General features: G+C 39.5%; 1 non-coding gene across 1 annotated transcript; it reads left to right on the top strand.

Annotated features, from left to right (window-relative positions):
• Positions 1-13,316: 13,316 nt before the first annotated feature.
• Positions 13,317-13,423, top strand: LOC111764404 (U6 spliceosomal RNA). The gene has a single exon (XR_002797024.1). It is a non-coding gene; the product is annotated as a U6 spliceosomal RNA (small nuclear RNA).
• The last annotated feature ends 10,255 nt before the right edge of the window (positions 13,424-23,678 follow it).

Below are 23,678 nucleotides of genomic sequence, written 5' to 3'. Positions count from 1 at the left end.
TAAGTGTAGTTTGGGAGAATAAAATATCTGCTGTCTTACAGAGACGTGAATATTAATCAGGTGTACATGTAAAATCCTACAACAGTACCTTGCATATAAGAATTACTTAACGCATGTCAGATATTATTTTTATTGTTGCCTTATCACTTTTCAATCCTCACAGTATTGCTGGGAGGCAAGTATTAGGGAAAATCCTATTTAATATTTGGCAAAGTTGGGGTTCAAATAGATTATGCAACCAGAAGTCTGGGGCTAGAAATGATGGCTGGCTGATTTCAGACAGGAATTTCTTAGCCACTGTGCTGTACTGCCTACAATTTCCAGGTCAGGGTTCAGGAGAGAAGGCAAGCGGGGACACACACAGGCAGCGAATGTTGTCTTGAGATCCTATTTATACATGTGATGGAGACTCATTCTTTGTATTTAACAGGAATTACTGGGGACTGGAAAAATCACTTCACAGTGGCACAGAGTGAAACTTTTGATAAAGTATATGCGGAGAAGTTGGCAGGGCTTCCAAGAGAGGCTTTCCCATGGAATGGTGGAGCTCATGTTCCTGAATGTGATGCAACTACTGACATCCTTCTTGCCCTGTGCACAGGCAGGTCAGTTGAAGCACAACCTCAATCAATGCTTTCAGGATACTTTAATCATATAATGCAATTATGCATCTGATAATTGAAAACAACCAAGTGCCTCATTAATTGTGTGGCATACTCGCTTCAAAACCTTATGTACTAATTCATACATAGAGAAAAACAAAGAAAATTATATTTTAAAATATGTGTACATTTTACCCAGGTAAAAAATAAAAGGAAATACTTTGCAATATTTGTGACATGTTTATTAGAGTAAGAAACAAAACCTTGTAACCCTGTATGCACCAGTACCATGTTTTCTGTAACCATCACCAATCCCATTTCTTTCTGTCTTTTGTCCACTATTAATAATTACTCTGAATTCAAAGTGTGTATTTCTGTAGCAGATGCTTTGGTGTGCCTTGTCCATGTATCAAAACCAGATCTCCTATAGTCTAAAGTTCCTGGACAATTTTAACCAAACAGAAGGCATCTTTCCAGAAAGGTATCCCTTCCCCAAGGCACCCAGAAGCCAAGGAACATTTTACTTAGAGCGACTAACCTTGAGAGGTAATTTGTGAACTATGCTCCCTGTAAGCCACTCAGTTCCAGCTACACACTCTAAGCCCCTTTTTTCCTAAGGTCTGTTCTCTTCAGTCATCAGTGCCCCATAGTCCACTCTCAGATTCAGCTTCTACATTCTACATCATTCATATTAACATTCAATTTCCCTCAACAGTTCAACTCCATCGAGACACACAATCTTTTGTTCCAACCCCTTTCCCACACACCTAATCTCTCATTAAATTTTTAGATTTTAAATGATACATACAGATTTCAGGGTTCAAATACTACCCTTTTTCCATGTCCTAATGCATCAATAAAAGCAGGGGAGTAAGGGGTATGGTAGTTTTCTTTTTGGAGTGATAAAAATGTCCTAAAATGGATTATGGTGATGAATGCACAAATTTGTGGTTATGCTGAGAGCCGTTGATTACAGTATTGGAGGATAGATAGCCCCTGGCATAGTGTAGAAGTGTAAATGCTAAGGTGTGCACCTACATAAAACCAGGTGAGAAACAGTTCAAATGACATGAACTATCATTTGTAATCTCTCTGTCATTTCAAAGACACAGGGGAAGCAGTAAATATAAGGACCATGGAATTAGGTGCCTGTTGAAAAGTGCTACTAAAACATAGAGCAGAGAAAACAACAGGCTCTGATCTGTTAATCAGCAATCTAAAGCAAAGAGTGAAAGAGAATCTTGGTGGCATTTAAAGAAATATTCTTACTGGAGGTCAGAGAGCAGACAAAGCTAAATTCCAGGTGCAGACCTCAAATGGCAGACTAGAATAATTCCAAAACAATGTCCCTCCACTAAAGCAATGGTTAAGCTGGCAAAAACTGTCAGAATCAACTTTTTCTGATCTCTGGAATACAATAAAAAACATACAACAACCAGGGAACACTTAGGGAAGAATGAAGCTGCTTAATTTAGTAAGAGAATGATGTGGCATTTTAATTTACCCACCTACCATCTCACACTTCCTACCATAGTGTCAAGCTGTGAAGACAATAGTCTCTGTGGTATTTTGATATTATTTATGAATTCCAAAAATAGATATTGGATTTTGTTTGTAAACTGGTCTCATTCTCTGGTCATATTAGATTGTATTAGATTCAGAGGTTTCACTTTTACTTCATTTCATTAAGACTAGGGCTTTGATTCCACCATGTCAGGAGGACATTGAGTCCCTGACCCCTTGATAGCCTGACACTCACACAAAAGTAAACATGGAGAAGAGAACGGAGAAGGAGAGACAGCTCATTAAAGAGGATTCTGCAGCCCTGAGAAGAAAGAAGAGCCTGATAGTCTACAGCTGTCCTCATGAAGAGACCAGAGCAGCCAAGCCCAGGAAGAGAGACAAGCCTTATGCTAGCCTACAGCTGAGAACCAAAGGAGCAGGGACCATGGAGCCATAGGAGGTGGAGACAGACACTGTCATTCATTTTCCTCCCACATGTGGCAACAGACTTTGCTGAGGGAAGTAACTTTTACTTCATGACCTTGTGACTTTAAACTTCTACCCTGTATTAGTCAGCCAAAAGGGTGCTGATGCAAAATACCAGAAATTTGTTTTTTTTTTATACAGGGTATTTACTTAGGGTAGGATCTGACAGATACCAGGCCATAAGTATAGGTTACTTCCCTCACCAAAGTCTATTTTCACATGTTGGAGAAAGATGGCTGCTGACATCTGCGAGGGGTCAGCCTTCCTGACTTCCTCTCTTCCAAGGTCTTCATTCTCTCAGGGTTGAGGGTTCCTCTCTTCCCAAGGCTTGCTTCTTCTTTAGCTCAGGATTCCTCTCTTCCTGGGGTTGGCTTCTCTTTCCTCTGTGAGCTTACTTCTCAGGGCTCCAGCTTAAGGCTTCAGTATCCAACTCCAACATCAAAATTTCAACATCAAAACCCTCAGCTCTGTCCCTTCCCATGTCTTTTATCTGTGAGTCTCCACCCACCAAGTGGTGGGGACTCAATGCGCTAATGTTGTGATCCAATCAAAGCCCTAATCATAGCTTAATCATGCCCAGATACAGACCAGATTAGAAACATAATCCAATATCTATTTTTGGAATTTATAACCATATCAAACTGCTATACTCCATGCTCCGAATTCCAAAAAGACATTACAATATTTAAACATCTTAAATCAGTAACAATGCAAGTACAAAATTATATCACAATCAATTTACAAAATACAGTTTATGTTGGGGTATTGTCCTGTCTGCTATAGACTTCTGACACTTACTAAACAATTTATCTGCTTCCAATACACACATGGACAAAGGATAAACATTTTCATTACAATAAGGAGAAATTGGGAGGGAACATGAGTCATGGGCCCTCTACTTTTCAGTAAACCTGCAGGGCATCCTCCATTTGATTTCTCTTTGAGAATCATTCTTAAAATGATGATTTCTTCTCCTCGGTGCTTTAAGGGAACTCACCCTTTCCACATATTTGCCAAAACACCAATTTCTTGGTTCCACCCTGATTAAGCTTCTGGGTGTAAACCAAGCCCAGACCTCACCCTCCAGAAGTGTTGGGGTCATTGCCACACCTTACCCAATCTTTGGGTTAGAGCCTTAACCCCCCTAGTATATTGATGTGAAGACAACATTCCCCCTAACCTTAGGCAAACAGGCTCAACCCATTCAGAGCAACGAGTTGACCATATGGCCTTCCCTAACCTATGGCATGCAGGTTCAAACCACTCAGAGCAATGAGTTGACCAGCAGGCCTTTCCTAATCCATGGGGGCAGCTCAACCAGTCTCACACCTGTGGGGTATTGACCTTAACCACCACAAACCTTGGGGAATGTGCTGATCCTCTCTATCGCTGTGGTGGCAAAACTCTCTGAGAACATTGGGCAGGAACATACACCCTCTTAAACTGCTGGGGCAAACTCACCCTCTCTGTACACTTGGGTAGGGTTCTTCTCTTGGCCCAAAGTGATATCCTAATTCCAAATGTCAGCTTCCATGGCATTCCTCTTGAAGTCATTTCTCCTTCAATCTCTCCTTTCCATGTCCCTTTTATTCCAGGCTGACAGTGGTTTTATTCATACAGCTCTCTCAAAAAGTCTGTTGGTTTAGCATGCAGGAAGCAGGTGTCCAAGCTATCAGACAGTAAGACTTTCCACAGGTCTTTACAACATAGTTGCATTTTCCATCCTGATTTAAAAGTTCCAAGTTAAGTTAAGGCTTCCAATGGGGCACTTTCATCTGGAATTTGTTTTGTAGAGGTTTGGAATTTCCAGAATCAGATTCTGGTTTCTTTGTGCTCAACAATTCAGTCCTCAGTTTGTTAAACTTGTCTAGCATTTTGCTATAAGGTGTAAGCAGAATCCAAGTCACATTCTCCAGATTTACTTTGGATTTTTTTTTCAGCTAAATGCCCAGGCTCACCATTTTCAAATTCTGCCTTCCATAAGACACCAGGAGTTGATCTTGCTAAATTCTCTGTCACTTTATAATATGGATTGCCTTTCCTCCAGTTTCCAATAATAGTTTCATCATTTACCTTTCAGGCATCATAAAAAGACTCTTTAGCATCCATGTTGTTATCAACAGGCTTTTCAAAGCCATCCAGGCCTTTTCCATCAAATACCTCACAGTTCCTTAAAAAAAATACCACTACCCATTTATGAAACCATTCTAGCATTTCAGTATTTGCAAATACAGTACCCCAGTCCTGGTACCAAATTCTGTGTTAGTCAGGCAAAGAGATGCTGGTGCAAAATACCAGAAATTGGTTGGTTTTTATAAAGGGTATTTATTTGTGGTAGGAGGTTTTAGATACCAGGCCATAAAGTATAAGTAACTTCCTTCACCAAAGTCCATTTTCATGTGTTGGAGCAAGTTGGCTGCTGATATCTGCGATGGTTTAGGCTTCCTGGGTTCCTCCGTTCCAGGGTCTTGCTTCTCTTTCCTTTAAGAGCTTACTTCCCAGGGCTCCAGCTTAAGGCTTCAGCATCAAACTCCAACATCAAAAACCCTTAACTCTCAGCTTTGCCATGCCTTTTATCTGTGAGGCCCAACTCATCAAAGGGTTGGGACTCAGGCCCTATTGGCACAAGAGGTTTACATAATTACTTAATCAAGTAAACCTATAAATCCAATATAATCTAATATACCCAGAGGAAGAGATCAGTTTACCAATATAATTCAATATTTATTTTTTTGGAATTCATCAATAGTATTAGACTGCTACACCTGGCTTGCCCCTCTCAGATCTTTGAACTCCATCCATGTTTCAAATGAGGTCAAAATCCATCTGTTGAGCTCAAGGCTGGTTGGGCCCTCTGTCACCCCCTCTATTTTCAGCTGTCAGGTAAGAGAATTCTCTTCTGATTTTTTTTTTTCAGGAGGTACCAGGGATAGAACACAGGACCTCATACATGGGAAGCAGGGGCTCAACTACTGAGCTACATCCACTCCCCAAAAAGAGTTGTTTTTTCTTTGTGTGCTTGTTTTTAGGAGGTACCAGGCATCAGGTACTCAACCATTTGCATTACATACACTCTATGTTTCTGTTCCTTTACTGTTTCTCTACTGTCATGGACAAAAGAAAGTTTTTTTATATCTGTGCTTCTGTGTTTCTGTGATTTGTGTCTGTTTGTTTAACATATATTTTCCTACCTCTGCATGGTACTACTATATTAACAAATAAAAATTCTTAAGACAGCTGAATTCAAATAGCTTACAGATAAATTAATACTCTTATATTCCCAGAAATTGGAGAATCTGAGCTTCTGGTGCTCCTCTCTTCAACTTCCAGGATCTAACTTAGTTTAACTCTGGTGCTCTTGTCTTCAATTTCTAGGATCTAACTTAGTTTAACTCCCCTTCTATAATAATAAGATTTTCCAACTCCTAATGAAGATTCAGAGGTCCTTGTAAAGAATTCAATCTTACCACTTAGATTTATAAGCAGGTATACTCAAACCTGTGCCAATTAATTTACAGGACAGCATGCAGAAATTTAGTTAAACAGAACTATTTAGAAAAGCAAAGCAAAGATGCTTTTCAATATGCTGCAATCTAAGAATCTTATAATAAAAATAGAGTATAACCTAAAATAACATTCCCCCTTCAAGGTGGCTCCCTCATCTCTCTGCTTGTTGTTTCTGCTCATCACTCACTCTATTTGCTTATTGTGTCTGTTCTATAAAGGGTAGACAAAATGAGTCTCTCCTTGCCTCTCCTTGTCTGACAACACAGTCTTCTGCTTCTTGTGAATGCTCATTGTCTGCTTATCTTCTATAGGAGGCACCAGGAACCGAACCCAGGACCTCCCATGTGGGAGGCAGGTGCCCAACTGCTTGAGCCACATCCGCTCCTCTAAAATAAACATTGTAAATGCATAATATTGGGAAATGGATGTGGCTTAAGCCATTGGATTCCAGTCTACAATATAGGAGGTTTGATTCTTGGGGCCTCCTGGTGAAAGGCAAGCTGGCCTGTGCCATGAACTGGCCTAGGTAGAGAGATGGCCCATGCAGTGAGCTGGTCCATGTGGAGTGCTGGCCTAAGCAGAATGCTGGTCCGTGCAGAAGTGCTGGCCCACATGGAGAGCTGGCACAGCAAGATGATGCAACAAAAAGAGACATGGAAGACAGACAATAAGAGGTGCAGCAGACCAGCGAGCTGAGGTGGTGCAGAAGATTGAGCACCTCTCTCCCACTCCAGAACGTCCCAGGATCCATTCCCAGGTACACCAAAAGAGAAGACAAGCAGATACAGAAGACACTGAGAACAGAGAGCAAGTGCAAGAAATGATGGGTGGAGGAGAGAGAATAAATAAATCTTATTTAAAAATGCATATTATTTATATCCTCTTTAATAAAAGTAATTCATTTAAGGAAAAGACTACTTTCCAAGCTTTGTACAATTTCTATATATACATAATTCCAAAGCACTTAACAAAATTATAAAGACAAAATACCATCATAAGTTTCAGAATTCATATAGAATTAAATTATATGCACTACATTATTTTTCTTGGAAATAAAGTCATACCTACATGTGCCATTAATCCTTGTTTAAAATATTGCATATTACTGTTTCAAAATATATTAACTAAAGTGTTTTAAGTATTTCAACGAATCTGCTAGTACAAAATGTGTTTTCATAGTTTCATTTGTACAGTTTTGCTATATTATATAGAAAAAAACAAGGAATAATAGTAAAAAAATTAACAACATTAATATTCTCTGTTCTGTGTCCATGTTAAATCTAATTAAGCCTGGATAACCACATTAATAAAATAAGTGTTGATAAAGTTTAGTAACTTTTAAACTGAATATCTTTTTAGAAAAAAAAGGTTTTTCCTAAGCTCCTTGACTTACCCTTCCTCTCCCCCTGCCCAGGGCAAGAGAAAGTAATTTTATCTTAAGACTCTCTCTAGGAGGCCTGGAAATTAGGAGTGGTGGGGACAAAAAAAAGGTTACCAAATAACCAGATTTTCTATAGTCTGTCCTGTAAGCCCCCAATTAAATTTAAACATCTTTGAGATTAAAGTAATAATCCAATGGCCAAATTTCAGCATGTAAAGGAAAAAACCCTTAAAATTTATGAAAAGGTTTTTTTATTAATTATGATTAAAACAAAACAAGTATAATACATTCTCTAGAGCCTGAGATTGATGTTGTTCAGAAATTTAAGGTATTATGAAAACAAAGAAGTTTTAACCTACGGAGGCAAAGAAGAAAGGAAATATTTCTTATGTCATCTATTGTTATTTTAATTTTATTCTACTTGGGGGCAATCTCCTAGGTTTATATGGATACTAATAAATTAATGTAGCATCTGTATGTTAAATCTTTAAGATGATAAAAATTGTAAGTTTTTGGTACAAACATTTTTTAAAAATTGTTTTGCAGAGTGGGTGTAGGTCAGGGGTTGAGCACCTGCTTTGCAAGTACAAGGTCCAAGTTTCAATCCCCAGGACCTCCTAAAAAAATTGTTTTGCCAAAATTTAAATGACTAGTTCCTCACAGAACAGAATGAGGGATATAAGACAGGACTTAAAGGGATATGATTCATGTACAATTTATGTAGTCTAAATATCTTTAAAAAATATTAAAAAGTATTCAAAAATTAGTGTAACATTTATGTAACCTAAGTATCTTTTTAAAAACAGTATGTGTATTTTAGAAAGGGCTAGGAAAGAAGGAGATGGTTTCTGAAAGCATGTTTAAGGCAGAGTGTTTTGTCTAAAGATAAGATGGCTGGTTCTCATAAAATCAGGGTGGAAATGTGTGGGACAAGACTTGAATATATATGGAAAGTTGTAGATGAGTTAGTGAAGATGAACTTCACTTGTCACTGCCTCTAATTCAATAACCTTTTATAAAGGCGAAATTCATCTTGAAATGAAGTAGCTAGTCTATATGGTTATGGATAGTTAGAGGAAGTTTGTAAAAGCATTTTCCAAATGGAATGATTACAATGTAAATGACTGATTCCAGGAATCCATTAAGTAGAAATCTAGGAGTTGATGTTAATAACAAAAAATAACTTTACAACAGAGAACCCTGTCAAATGCCTCCTCAGTCTGTAATAATCTATGCTAATGAGGATTTGTTTAGGGATTGATGTACTTTCTCTTTATTAAAGTAACTCAGTTTCTTAAATGGCTGTTCTGTTTAAGTGGAAGGATATAAAAGTCTTTTTGAGATAATCGATGTATATATAAAGTACAAAGTATCTGTGTCTTATTAAAATGGCTTCATCATATTAATATATAGGCTTTGCATGTATATATGTGTAGTCAACATTATTCTGAATCCAAGTTTGCCTAGTTTCCGGAGAGCCAATTAAGTGATAAACTCTATAGGCTTTATGTGTTCAGGAAGGTTGTAGACTGAATGTGTATTCAGGCTTACATCCACATGGAATGTGGGTGGTATGTTAATTCAAGATTACCTTGTATCCAAACAAACCCCCAAACCCTAAAGAAACTGACAAAAAAAAAAATATCTTTTTGGTGCCAAAAATTCTCCTGGCCCCACCCCGGGTGTCTCTTGTATAAAACTAACCTAAAGCCCCTACTCTGTGCTCAGTTTATTGGAAAGAAGACCCTTGGGCCTGGCTGGACATAATAAATCTTCCTTCTCATCAAAATCCCATGTCCTAGCCTTCAGTTTGTGGTCACCAACTTCTTTCTGCTGCCACTGCATTTCTGGGGGCTCGTCTGGGATCACTGCAAAGGCCAGAGATGGCAGCCTTTGGTTGCCCCTCTCGCACACCTCTGTGGAAGCTGGTAGGGTACAGGTGAACCCCAGGCCAGGGCACTTCTGGATCTGTTTAGTCCAGAAATAGTTTGTAGGCTCTGCCAGAGCCCTCCTGGAGTAAACTGCATGCACCAAATGTTTTAAAGGGAGACCCTGAGACGAGAACAGGAAAGCTGCGCAGGCCAGATGGGGAAGTCCCCTAAGGGCATAGTGTGAGAAAAGCCTAACTTTAAACATTAGAAGGGGGACCTGATCAACACACAAGAGGACTGTAGTACTCCCAAATATTCTGGGTGAAGTTCTCTTCTCCAGGTCTGAAAAGAAAAGTGGGTGGCTGTGTGTGTGTGACTCTGGAAAAACAATCAGCTGTGTACATGTGACTCTGTGAGTAAAATGCAGAGACATACTCCAGCAGAGCAAGAATGGAGTCCTATCCACAGTTTTGTCATGACCTCTTCTGGTCATGGGCAGTGAAGCCACCCTCTGGGCTGCCTTCATCTGAGTCCGAGGTTTATACTGACCTGCTGTTTGGTTTTGGTCAACTGTAACTTAAAGGTTTGGTGGTAGTGAGAGTGGTTTCATGGGTTAAAGTCCCACTCCCTCATTGGTATCCCTGTGTTTCCTACTGGAATGCCTCCTGAAGAATTGGTCTAAATTTGGAAGATTGTTGGAAACTGAGGCATGGTGGTCTTACAAAGGAAGATGTGCTGTTTCCATGGCTATGCTTTTAACATAGGAATGCAGCAATTAAGCCTTTTGAGTCCACAGGATAGAGCTGTCCGGGACAGGGAGAAATACAAGCAAACACACTTTGTAGTTTGAAAGGAATACTAAATCTTTGTACTTTGAGATAAGTTCTTTAATTTACAAGTCTTGTTAATGTGTAGTTACACTGCTTGTTATCTCGATAGTTTGAGTATATATAATGCCACATGTAGAAAATAAAGTTGTCTGAGGAATGATTACTCACAGACCCCCTGAGCCCAGCTCTCTCTCTTTCTTTTTCTCTTTGTTTCCTTCTCCCTTTTCTCTTTCTTTCATTCCTGATATCCTTCGGGTCCAAATCTCCAATAGAAGATCTTAGTTACAGAAAATTGGATTGGCTTTTGTGATAAAGCTTGGTCTGAATATGAATTGAGCAACAGAAAAGTTTGGCCAGAAATAAACCTTTGAATTTTAATGCTAGACTGCAATTGAGCTTGTTTGTAAACAGCAAGTGTAGGCAGAGTCCAGTTAGAGATTCCCCTCAGAAGCCCCTCCCATAGCTTACATGTTTGAAAACACACTTCCCCAAAGGTTGTGAATTAATACTATGTGAGTCTCCTTAGCACCAGTGAAAATCTTAAAAGCAATAAAAGTAAGAAATGTAAGATGATGGAAAGCTTGGAAACATCCATACCAAAAAAAGTGTTATGAGTCAAATTAATGAACTTTATATTTCTGTCTGTGTGCCATAACTTTTTGGTGTTTGTCAGTTTCTTCAGTACCAGAATATATTTTCATATCTCTGGATGGTAGTATTAATTTAGGTAAAATTGTAAACGTTGGTTAGGCTGAAACTCTGGGACACCAGTTCAGTCGACTGAAAAGGTGTCTCTCCATGATTTCTAAATAATAAGCACAGCTTCTGGCATACCAGCAAACTCCCCATCAGAGTCTCTTCTCAGGAAATTCTGCCTACTGCTGGTCCACATGGCCACAGAGTAGCCTCTGTATAAAACCCTGAATTTCAGTTAAACCAGCCTAAACCAGCATAGAAACCTCATATCGTGTCTCCTTAAAAAAAATGAGAAAATAAACTTCAAATTTCCATTAGTGTAAACTCAGTTGTGCCAATAAATGTGTAAAGAGTGGTCAAAATAAAAGGAACTCATATGCCATCCATTAAAATCAAAAGTTCCTAGAAATGTTAAAGGTATAGAATTTTCTCTTCTGTTTTAATCTGTGGTCAACTCTATGTTAAACTTTAACAACTGCATTTAACTTTGTCAGTTTGATTATGGCTAAGAAATCAGATTTGGAGTTTACATATGAAGCATTGAATAACAATGAAAGGTAACCTAAAAAATAAAAATTTAAATATCAATACTCTTTTTGCTAGCAAATTTAATGCATAAAACACAAGTGAAATTTATTTAATTGCTGGAAAAAAACCCAAAAACTGCACAAAGTTGTTCTGAATGAAATTGTTTTAATTGCTAAGTTAATAAATGAATTTGTCCAAATTTATTTTAAGTGAAAACTTTCTAGAAACTAAGAGTTAAAATCATTGTATAAATGCCTTTATGTATAAAACAGGAGAAAAATAAAAACTGAAATTATTACAATGGTGTAAGTACAGCCTATATTTTTACCTATTATAATGGTAATCTTGAAGTAATTTAATTTTTTAATGGCTACTTCAAGTCTATCTTGTGCTTACTATAGTAATGGTAACTATAACTTAAACTTACCTTTAGTTATGGTTATTTTATAACTAGCCTCACCTAACACTTAAACTTCAGCTGTTTTAGGGTAATTGTAAACAGTTTGCATTTGTTTAGGGTTACTGCAAGTCTGGTTCCACGCCTTGCCTCTGCATGTGGTTATTTCTGGACTACTTCTGCCCCTCTGGCTCAGGAAAAACAAATTTAAAACATCCCTGTCCCCTTTTCCAATGGTTTTAATAAGCCTGCTTCCTCTTGTGGCTCCAAGTATAAATTAAATTACAGCCTGGTGGAATTCTTAACCATCGAAGTTAGATGTGCACTCATCCAGTCCAGGGACCACTGAAGTCCTGTTCTCCCTGAGGACTGGAAAGTAAAGGAAACCTCCTGCCTTGACTGTCAGGCTTCCTAAAGGTAGCAATTCATGAGGAAAACCAGTTGCCCTGAGGCTTTCATAGCCTCAGTGAATATATATGTAATTGGTTTTGCTCATCCAGAGTCTGCTGAAATCAAGGTAAAATATAAAGTTTTGAAAAGCAAAGAAAATTATGTTAAACACTGGGAACATTTTGGTTTTAAACCATTAATTAAAAAACAAATTCTTGGGCAAAACTGCATGGTCATAATTCAAACTAGAAAAAGCCTTCTGGAAGATCTTCCAAATGTTTTCTTTTTTTTTAAAGATTTATTATTTTTATTTATTTCTCTCCCCTTCCGCCCCTCCCCCAACAGTTGCCAGCTCTCTGTGTCCATTCGCTGTGTGTTCTTCTGTGACCACTTCTATCCTTATCAGCAGCACGAGGAATCTGTGTTTCTTTTTGTTACATCATCTTGTGTCAGGTCTCCATGTGTGTGGTGCCATTCTTGGGCAGACTGCACTTTCTTTCACACTGGGGGGCTCTCCTTATGGGGTGCACTCCTTGCGTGTGGGGATTCCCTACGTGGGGGACACTCCTGCGTGGCAGGCACTCCTTGTGCACATCAGTACTGTGCATGGGCCAGCTCCACAGGGGTCAAGGAGGCCCAGGGTTTCAAATGTGGACTTCCCACATGGTAGGCTGATGCCCTATCCATTGGACCAAGTCCGTGTCCCTCAAATGTTGTTTTAGAGTTAAACTTGCTTTGTAAATGAGTGAAAATTTGAAGTTAATAAGTTGTGTTTCCATGTCAAACTATTCATGTCTGCCTTTTTGTTCAATATATATCTTCATATATCAAGATAAGAATATTAAATTAACAAAAAATGCTTTAAAAATCCCTATTCAAAATTTTAAAAAATTAAGTAGTCAGTTATATGTGATAAATATTCCTAGAATCCAAATTACACTAATTACACTAAAACAAAAAGTCAAAAATCTAAATATAGCAACTATTGGAGAAGGAAAAAGGATTTTCCTGAGCATTTTCACCTACCCAACCCCTGGGGCCTTATCTGTGTGAGAGCTCTGAGGGAGTGGCTAGGTGTAAAACATTAAAACTCTTCTAACAAAAAGGATTTAAGATTCAGATTGTGTGCTCGCTTCGGCAGCACATATACTAAAATTGGAACGATACAGAGAAGATTAGCATGGCCCCTGCGCAAGGATGACACGCAAATTCGTGAAGCGTTCCATATTTTAAAAAAAAAAAAAAAAAAGAAAAAAAAAAGATTCAGATTGTATTAAAAAGGGGTTAAGCCACTGTGAAATTTTTAAAAAAATTCTTTGTATAAACTGTAACAGATTCAATTTATTTAGGTTGGGTGTTATCTCTTTGGTTTATTAAATGCCAAATTAATAAATTAACATTCTATGTATTAAATCTTTAAAAAGAAAAAAGTTGTAAGTTCATGTTTAATGAAATTAAACTAAAGAAGAAAATGTAGAACCACCCTCTTTTAAATAGATAAGTCCATCTTTTAAACTGAAACATTTAAATGGCTAGGTCTAAGAAGCCATTATTAACTGGAAAACTAAATTAATGTTAATGACTAAAAGTAACTTCATAGCAAAAAACCTGTCTGGAAGTCTCCTCAATGTGCATATTCAATGGGTGGTAGTGAAAAGTTACCTTGATTCCATAGTGAAACTTCAGTTTCATTTTAAAATTGGGAAAATAGGTTTTTCTCTACTGCCTAAGTAAAATACTTATGTAATTAATGTCTTCATAGTAAAAGTGAAGAAGTAAAAAGCTGGGTGCTAAAAATTCATTTTATATGTAACACATTCCATTAAAAGTGTTTGAAAGATATATAAAAATCAAGAGATAAACTCCAGCATTGTCAAACTCTCTTGGGCATTCAAACCCAGCCTTGAATACACTGCAGGTTGCCTCTCCATATGAATTATTGGCTAAGTTTGTCACTGACCCATAAAACAATAAAAGTTATCTACTACAACACTGGTTGTGCTCCTGAAGTCAATGAAAACTATGTTACAGTTTCAAAACCCTACAACAGCCAGTAACAGCTCAATATTTCCAAATGCACAATGGATATCACCTCCAGACTGGCACTGTTTCATAATGGCAAAGAGCACTATGCACCAGACCAGTGGAATACTGGAAACTCCTTTCTTAGTTTCTCTTTTGGGTCAGTGGTGCTGAAGCTTCTGTAAAGAACATACCAAGTGGAACAATGAATACTAGAATACTGGGAGTAAAACTTAAACACAATTGGCACTATAGCTTGCTCCCATGGAGAGATAACATGTATGGCACTGCAAACCTGAAACTTACAGTTATTAATTGCAGCTCAATGAGAAAGTAATGCTTTGAGTAGTACAGTAATATTTATAGTATTTAATACTATACCTATATCCTATTCTAAATATATGTTTGATGATTATGGTAATACCTCTAGTAAATCATGTGCAGAAAGATATTCAGCATGTTCAAAGTAATCATCAACTTCATTTTCTGAGTAGTTAATGAACATGTCTATAAGGTAAAGGAATGGCCACCTTGCCTGAGAACAGTGGGGCCAACAGCCCTCTTAATTAAAAAAGCCACTAAATAAGTTTGGGTGTGCCCTCTCACAGTCTTCATCCCACACCATGTGCTTGAGGTCAGGGGCCACCAGTGGCTTACGGGCAGCCAGTATCAATTACTAAAGACCCCAATGTGCAGAGAGGGGTATGTCAAACTCTCTGCACAACCACACTACCTCCTGTAGTGGCCCAAAGTCAGATCCTGAGGGATCCCTTCTCCACTCCTGCCTTGAAACTCTTAACCAAAACTACTCAAGCAGACCAGATTTAAAGGATAAGCCTATTGCAAATGCAAATATCAAATGGTTCACAGATGGAAACAGATTTATTAAGAAAGATTAAAAAGGCAGGCTATAGAGTGGTTTCTAAATTTGAAACCATAAAGCCCAAGTTCTTCCCCCTGGAACTTCAGCCCAGAAAGGAGAGCAATTTGCTCTTAGCCAATATTTAAAGCCAGCAGCTAGAATACTGGCTAATATCTATACAGACTCTATGTATGCTTTCCTTATCCTTCATACTCTCTTTGCTGTTTAATGAGAACAAGGGTTGCTTACTAACAGTGGGTCACATATTAAACACAGCTAAGAAATCCTAGATTTACTAAAAGCTATACTGTTACCTTGGGAAATAGCAGTTATGCATTATCCAAGGCATCAGAAAACAAATGCTGCTATAGCAAAAAGAAATACTCGTGCTTACCCAGTTACAAAAGTGGCAGCACAAACCCAAGTTTCCTCCTATCCCTTATTTCACCACCTGTACCCAGTACTTGGAGTTCCACAGTATACTCAGTATGAAACAACCAGGGGAGCTACCCTGTAGTTCACCAGAGAAACCGATGGGTGACTTGTTAAAAATAGAGTGAACTTGCTGATATTCTATTCATGAACTATTGTGATTAGTAATCAAAGAAAATGTGGCATTGGTGTGGAGAAAGTGACCATGATGGCTGCTAGGGGTAGGGAGTGGGAGGAGGAGATGTGATGTGGGGGCATTTTCGGGGGTTGGAGTTGTCCTGGGTGGTGCTGCAGGGACAGTTACCAGACATTGTATGTCCTCCCATGGCCCACTGGATGGACTGTGGGAAAGTGTGTGCTACGCTGTGGACCATTAACCATTAGGTAAAATGGTGCTCAGAAATGTATTCACCAAGTGCAATGAATGTCTCATGATAATGGAGGAGGTTGTTGTTATGGAGGGAGGAGTGGGGTAAGGGGGGTGGGGGATATATGTGACCCAATTTTTTTAAATGTAACATTAAAAAAGAAATAAAGACCAAAAAAAAAAAAAATACTCAAGTCAACCTGCCAGGAGCAGTGCAGTGGAAAGCCCTTTATGAACTTCACCAAAGCACTCATTTGTGGAGTGATACCCAGGTCCTATGGTCACGGCAGATGGTTCTGGAGTTTAGAGCCTTGCCAATGGGCCCTATTTTGGAGTTTTACTCCTGAGTGTGACAGAGTACACAGTATGTAACTTCTCTACACATGCCTCTTCTGTCACTATTACTGAACCTGTGGTTGGAGTGGGGGTTGGTGTATGCCCAGGACACTTGAATCCTGGACAGTCCATGTGCTAGCTGGGCCCCAAGCCTCAGCAGAGTTGCAAAACCTACTGTTCAGTTCATTGCACTTACCCAGGTCAGCAAACAAGGAGGTGAGGATGATCAACCACCACACCAAGGAACCGAGAAAGTCTACAACTGCAAGCAGGAGAATCTTATGTATCAGCCATGTGGGATCTAAGCCCCCTCTCAATTTAGAGCTGGAGTGGACATCACCATCCCAGGGTCCTTGGATAGGGGGAATAAAATATGGGTTAGAGTGGACTTACTGGTATTCTGCTATAGAATTATTGTGACTCTAGCAATGGGAGAAATGATATCATTTTTGTGGAGACAGTGACCATGGGCATTGCTGAAGGCAGGGAGAGGGAAAAAGAGGTGTGATATGGGGGCATTTTTGGGACTTGGTTTTGTTCTTAATGATATTGCAGGGACAGATGCTGGACATTATATATCCTGCCATAACCCACTGAATGGACTGGGGGAGAGTGTACACTCTAACGTAAACTATAATCCATGCTGTGTGGTAGTGCTCCAAAATGTATTATTCATCAAATGCAATGAATATACCACACTAATGAAAAAAGTGGTTGATGTGGGAGGAGTGGGGGTGTGGGGAGTGGGGTATAAATGAACTTCTTCTATTTTTTAATGCAAAAATCAATAAATTTATTTAGCAGTGAAAAAAGGAGAAAAAATGCATGGAGGCGGGTCAGAATGGGGAACTGGAGAAGGAAAAAGGGAGCGCAGTAAGCACTTCATCCCAGGGACAACAGAAAGCACTGTGAGCAGCTAGACCAGAGCTATTGTGGGCATCCAGACCTGAGCTATTGCATACGAAACTCAGATAATAAGGGATAACATCATATTCTTCCCAACCAGAGAAGACAGAACACACTGGCCCTCACCCAGACCCTACCAACTGAAGCCACCAGGCAAGAAGACACTCCCATTTCATCTCTACTTAAACCTGGGCCCCAAGGCACCAGGGGTACCACTTTGCTAGTAAAAGGACACACAGGCATGTCTCAAGTGTGTACTTTCACTGCTTTCACTTTGCAATAAACTGTTTGTTTAAAAAAAAAGAAAGAAAAGAAACAAAGAAAAGGAAGCCCAAATGCCAGATGATGGGAAAGTGAAAATAAAGAGGAAGAAATATTTGAGGAAATAATGAAGATAAATTTCATTGGATTAGAGATGAAAAATTCTCTGAAGACCTGAAAAAGTGAGAGGTTGGAAGTTGACTTGAGGACAGCGCCCAGGGCCCTGGAGATCTGAATGCCTTCAATTGAACAGTAACATCTATTAAGGTGTAAATTTACCCCTGTCCACCCTCTACCCAAAATTCACCAGAAGATGGCAATTTGACAGAGAAACATGTGGGAAAAAATCAGGCAGTGGATCCCGAGCTCAACTAACATGGCTTTGGGCTGTTGTAAGGAATGTGTGCTACTCCTCAGATGGTGCTAGAAGGCTCCATCTCAGTGTGACCCCTATGCCCAATACTTGTCAATCAGCCCAAGCAAGTCCAGGGGGAACAGCTAGAATATGACAGGCTCTCTTGAAACCACATGCGTGACTGGAGGTAGTGGCTGCAAGCCCTTGCTCAGTAACAGATATGTTCATGCTCTTGATTATGGTGATGGCTTCACAGGTTTATATATATCTCAAAATTTATTCTGGATATATGTAGAAAATATAGACAAGGTATTTATGGACAGACTGAATGTGGCATGTGGCGAAAAAAAGAAGAGTAAGATGACACCCAAACATTCTTTTTGCCTGAGCACCTGGGAAGGTGAGGCTGCCATAAGTGATATGGTCATTCAGAAGAAGATGTTATGGTGGGGGGAAATGGGGCCAGTTTGGGATGTGCAGAGACTGCAAGGCTTGTTAGATGTCCAAGTAGAAAGACCAAGAAATTCCAGGGAAGCAGAAGTGGCTCAAGTGATAGGGCTTCTGCCTACCATATGGGAGAATCTGGGTTCAATTCCTGGGGCCTCCTTGTGAACAAAGAAGATGAGAAACATGCCTGCATGGCAAGCCAATGCAAGCATGGTGAGCCAAGTGTCTGCATGAATGCATGCATCGCAAGCTGAGTACCCGCACAGTGAGTTGAGTGCCCACATGATCAGTTGAGTGCCCACATGAGGGCCTACGCAGTGAGCCAGTGCCTTCATAGTAAGCCAAATGCCTGCACGGTGAGCCAGTGCCCACATGGTGAGCTGAGAGCCCATGTGGCAAGTCAAATGTCCATGTACTGAGCCAATGCTCACGCAAGTGTGTCACACAGCAAGATGATGACTCAATAAAAGAGACAAAGGGGAGAGTCAAGGTGAACTGCAGCAGAAACCAGAAAATGCAGTGGTGCTGCTGACTGGGAACCTTGCTCCACATCAGAGGTCCCTGAATCAAATCCCAATGAATCCTAAAGGAGAAAGATGAGAAGAGAAGACACAAAAAGAAATAGATACAGAGGCTCACACAGCAAATGGACATAGACAGCAAAAACAATGGGAGTGGGGAGTGGGAGGGAGAGGAGAAAAATAAATGAATAAATCTTTAAAATAAAATAAATCCCAAACCCATGTGAGAGAAAGATTGTGCCTATGCATTCTAGGGAGAGTTTTATTTTTCTACTCATGCAGAGAAAGTCATGTTCTTCTCTTAGAGTAGGATAGGGCAGGGACATTTCTCTAACTACCTCTTGTTGAGTGAGTGACTTTCCAAGTTTCCCAGTTTTTATTTTCCACAAGGAAGGAGTTGCCTGGTTTAGAAAGTGCTAGGCTTCATGGATTTGGACTTCAGTGAAACAAAGGGATCTGGGGAAAACTGTTTCTGGAAGCAAGTCAGTGAGTAGGGAAGAGGGTGTGGTCAGAATGGGGTGTTTGACTCTCAGATTTTGATGGTTATGCTAATTCCAAAAATGAAAAGTTTTAAAACATGACACTGAAGGAAAGCAAGGGAGACAGAATGGTCAAAACATTAACTGGGATGTGGAAGATACTGATCTCAGCAGCAGTGAGAAGACATGCCTTTTACCTGGATGTTGAATTCACAAGGAGGTTTTCAGAGTCTGGGAAAGCAGAGTAATTCTGTGAGTTAGATGCCAAATTCTTCTGTGAATGAGGCAATTTTCCTGGAGAAAAGAAGAGGGTAAATGAGGTGTTGATAGGAGGTCCTTTAAAATTAGTTGGGAAAACACTCTCTGGAAGAAGTGAAGGAATTCAAGGAGGACAAACTCCAGCTTGCTGGGGAGTCTGCAACAATAAGAAAGTTTCCCATTTAAATGTGGTGCTGCTGAGGGGGGATCTTCAAAATTCCATGAGCTTTCGAGCTGGAGATTGGAGTGGGGAAAGGAGGATTGAAGAAGGAACTGGAGTCTGTAGATGTGAGGGAAGATGGAGGTCTTGAAGGTGAGGGATGTCTGTGGATGTCAGGGAGGATGCACATACTCCCGGAAGTGTGAGCTGGGAGGTCAGGGGTGATGGGAGCTGATGGAAGTAAAAGATGGGTCTCTGATGACCACTGAAGGACCCAATTCCATGGAATGGGACAGCTGATCCATACTGTTCCTTAATCAAACCCAAGTATCAGAACTCGACCCTCTGGGAATGCACCCTACACCCCATTGACTCGTCTCCACACCTTGTCAGTCCCAGTTCAGCCATGGTGGGCAGGTCAGCACGAAGACACCTACCTGTAGAGAAACATCTCCTTGCTTGAGATCTGGAAAGGGAAACGAAAAAACTGTTCCAAAAAGAGAACCTGCACAGGTGTGAAAGCTATGGTTCAATGAAGCTAGAGTCATCATGGATCATGCTTTGGGAGTGATGTTGCTATTTCAAGATTCTGATCCATGGTCCCTCATGGGTTTCACTAGGACCCATTTTTCTCGAGTACCAAGATTTAGTCTTCTCAAGTATCTTCAACATAACTCCATTATCCTTAGTTGTCCATTATCCAGGGAGCTCAGAAGCACAGCAGACTTGAAAGCTTGGATAATAGTAGGAAGGTTTATGTAAAAGCTGATTCTGCCTGCTGGACGGCTCCAGGATGCTATGTCTGTATGAAGTTCTTAAAGCAAAATACACCTCGCAGAATTACTCTTCGATCCAAGATAATTCTAGCAGGCCGTCTTTGTATTGAAAATCTTCTCATACACAGTTTGCTAATAATAGTGTTTGTCCTTGATCTCTGGCATGGTAAGTTTGTGAATCATAGGTGAAGGGATCTGTTACTAGAAATTCATCCTTTAGATTTAAGATGTCAGGTTCGAAGGCAGGACGTGTCTGCATACCAATCCCATGGCTGGCTGCTTCATCAAATTATCTCTAGATCTGCTGCCTTTGAGGGCACAGTCTTTCCTGGGTGCCAGGTATGAGTCATGAAGAAAATTATGTCTATCCTAACACCATGGGATAATTAAAAAAGGGATCCCTTGCTGTGGACTACATCTAGGTGAGATTTCCATACAGCAGGCTTATTTATGGCTCAGCATGACTTTTTTCTTCAAGCCCTCCCTTTTAAACGTCAAGAACCATTTTTGGAAAACCCCACCAATACCAAGGCACATTTCATGTTTTTCTGTGGATTTCATTCTTTTAGAATAAATTCTCTTCTCAGGAAAAAGTGGATATACCCTCTAATTTTCTTTCAAAATTTAATTTTGAAATAATGTACTCACATAGACATTGCAAACTAGTGCAGAACGTTCTGTTTCTCCTTCAGCCAACTTCCCTAGAGATTACATTTTCCATAACCCTCTTAAAATGACCAAACTCAGGAGGCTGGTAATGGTACAGTACTATTAACTAAACAGCAGACCTTATTTCCTTGCCTCATTTAACCAGAGAAAAATCCTCATAGGGGTTCTGGGTGGGAAAGAAACACAAACAGATCAATATCTCCAGGGATATGCTTGCTATCAAGGCATTTAAAGAAGGCATTTTATCTGGGTGGGGTTGCAGTCATATAATTAAAATAATGCTAAGGTCATACAATTGGGTGTCTTCCAAATTTAACCTTTAGGCACAGAGTGGGGGAATGAGTCATGTTGAAACAGAGTGGATATCAGGGGAGCAAGTGTAGCTCAGTTGTTTGAGTGCCCCAGTACCACCATTAAAAAAAAAAAAAAAGAAAAGAATGAGCAATGATGTATGTGGCTAATAGAAGGTTGGATCTCAGAGCTTCTTAGACTTATGTAAGTTAGACATTTTTAGAGTCGGTGAAAATTTAGAGCAGATCTAACACCAAACCAATGAAGGCGGGAAACAAGAAAGACATGAATTTCAAGAGGGAAGAGTTTCTGGGAGTTTGGTGGTGAATGGTGGATTTTAGGCAGATTCCAGTTAATTCTGTGCCTCACCATTACTCTGCCACTTTGCAATAATCTCAGTTGTACAGAAAATCATCAGAAAATAATTATCTCAACTTTTTTATAAAACAACCTTGTGTGCAGCACTTTACTGTAATTTAAATATGATATACTCTTATTTAATCTTCAAAACAGCACAAAAGGTGGGTAATAATTTCCTCATTCTATTCACAAGACATTTGAGGTTTATAGGGCCAAGTGCCTTGCTTAAGATTCCCCAGCTAACTAATGTGAAAGCATGAGTTTAAACCAGAATCAGTCTAAAACCAACAGCTCTCCAATTCATCTTACATGTTAAACAAAAACACTTGCCCTGAATTTTAAAACAAATACATCACTATTCAAGTGGACTTGGGTATAATTTGATTGACATTGAGCTTCTAAAATTATCATCTAATCTTGCCAAACAGTTAACTTAAAATTCAATATTGCTTCAATGACCCATATAATAAAGTTCAGACCTATCATTAAGATTTTTCAGAACTCACAAAGAAATTCAGTGTTTTGTAAAACCGCTGGAGTGGGTTGCAGAGGACTTTCTATATTCTTTATTGGTTTCTTTTGTTTTCATAAAAGGGTCAGTGACCTAAACATTTAAACTTGAAAATCTGTCTCCTTCAAACATTTCAAACTTATGATAAATAAGACATCAGACTGGGAAAACCAATATTGTGTCCAAAGTAGTAATTTTTAATGAGTTACTTTTCTCTTGGTGGCATTTCAATGGGAAATTCAATCAACACTGATCATCCAAAGTAGGTTCCATTTAAACGGATCATGGGCTGATGAGGTCACAGGACGTTGGGGCTGGCAGTTTCTCCAGCACTATAAAAAGAGAGGCATTGCTGCTCAAAGCAGACCTGAGATTTGACCCCAGTGCTGGGACTTTGAAATCAAGGCTGGAAGGAGGTGAGTTATAGGTGGAGTCATCTAAGGGGGCTTGGTAATTACTGTGGATTTGGGTTTCAACTCACCAAGCATTATCTCTAAGACCTGTGAAAGCAATGGACCACCCTCGTCCTCCAAGTTTCTCACATGTAAAATGGAAATAATGTTAGCACTCATGATGTGGTTTTTACTTTAAACCAGTTTTGCCTGCAGGACACGATTGCCCCTTGGTTGTAAACTACTGCTTTAAACAAAAATCACTAAAACTTATTAACCAATAAGAATGTACCGGTCATATTATCAGCCCCCTATTATTTTATTCTCAAACAATTTGAGAAGTAGGTTTTATTGGCCCCATTTCATAGAGAAGGATGTTGAGGGTTGGCAGAGCTCAATTATTTGCTCAAGAAATTCCAGCTAATTAGAGCTAAAACATGAAATTATAATAACCTTGAACAGAAAGGAGCTTCTCCAAATGATCTGAACTATGAACAATTTGACCATTATAAATTTTAGGCTAATGTGTTCTCTTTGAATGATTCTGCATAGCATTTAGTTTCCCTGAGGATCTTTCAAAAGAAGATCCTTTTGATCCTTTTTGGATGCTTCACAAAAAGCATCCCTGGCATTTTAGACCCATAGGGCAAAAATAAAACTTTCAATTAAAAATCTTCAACCTATGGGTAGGGTTAGAATCTGATCCTGTTTCTTTGCCTGGGGGCCCTGCATCCTTCACTGGTGTGTTGGATCTCCCTGGAATCTGATACTGAAATGTGTGCCTGCTCTTATTTTTCCTGTAGTTCTACTGTTTGCTTTAATGTGAAAGAAACTCAAACTGATTGAAAACCATCTATCTAATCACTGTCTTCTCCCAGATTTCCAGTGATATGAACCCACTTTGTGTTCCCAAATGCTTTTTCTCATATCTCTATGCTTTGCAAGTGTTTTCCCACCTAGAAACAGGAATCTCTGAAACCCCCCACCTCTTCTAGGGTGGCAGTTCTCCCCTATCCCCAATGACTTTTGCCCAAGGCCTCCTTTCTCAATTCTTTCCCTCTCTCCAGACCTTCAGTTTCACT

This window comes from Dasypus novemcinctus, chromosome 18 (assembly GCF_030445035.2).
Source record: "Dasypus novemcinctus isolate mDasNov1 chromosome 18, mDasNov1.1.hap2, whole genome shotgun sequence".
Lineage (NCBI taxonomy): Eukaryota > Metazoa > Chordata > Mammalia > Cingulata > Dasypodidae > Dasypus > Dasypus novemcinctus.
The sequence above is the reverse complement of the archived record's forward strand: the minus strand, read 5'-3'. Positions and strand labels throughout refer to the sequence as shown.